The following is a 333-nucleotide window of genomic DNA, read 5'->3' on the forward strand; positions in this document are numbered from 1 at the left end:
TCGCCGCCGCGCTTGAAGCTGCCGGAAGTGGGCAGAGGGCGGGGGACGCGCGTCCCTCTCAGACCGCCCACAGCAGCCTTCCCGCGGGGAGGGCGGTGCCGCAGCCAGGGCGCGCCCGCGCCCACGCCCACAGCTTGCCCTGCCCCTCCGCTTCGTCAGGCCCGGGGTGGCAAGGGCACGGGGAGGGGGCGCGTTCTGGGGGATGTGGTAGTCTTTTTCGGCAGCGCAGATGCGGTGCTGGTCTGGCCACTGTGCCCGCCTGGCAAGGAAACGCCGGGGATCCGGGTCCACGAAGGCAGCGTTGGCGGGGGGCGCTGTTCTGGGGCGGGTCAG

This window comes from Alligator sinensis, unplaced genomic scaffold (genome assembly GCF_000455745.1).
Source record: "Alligator sinensis unplaced genomic scaffold, ASM45574v1 scaffold466_1, whole genome shotgun sequence".
NCBI classification, from domain to species: domain Eukaryota; kingdom Metazoa; phylum Chordata; order Crocodylia; family Alligatoridae; genus Alligator; species Alligator sinensis.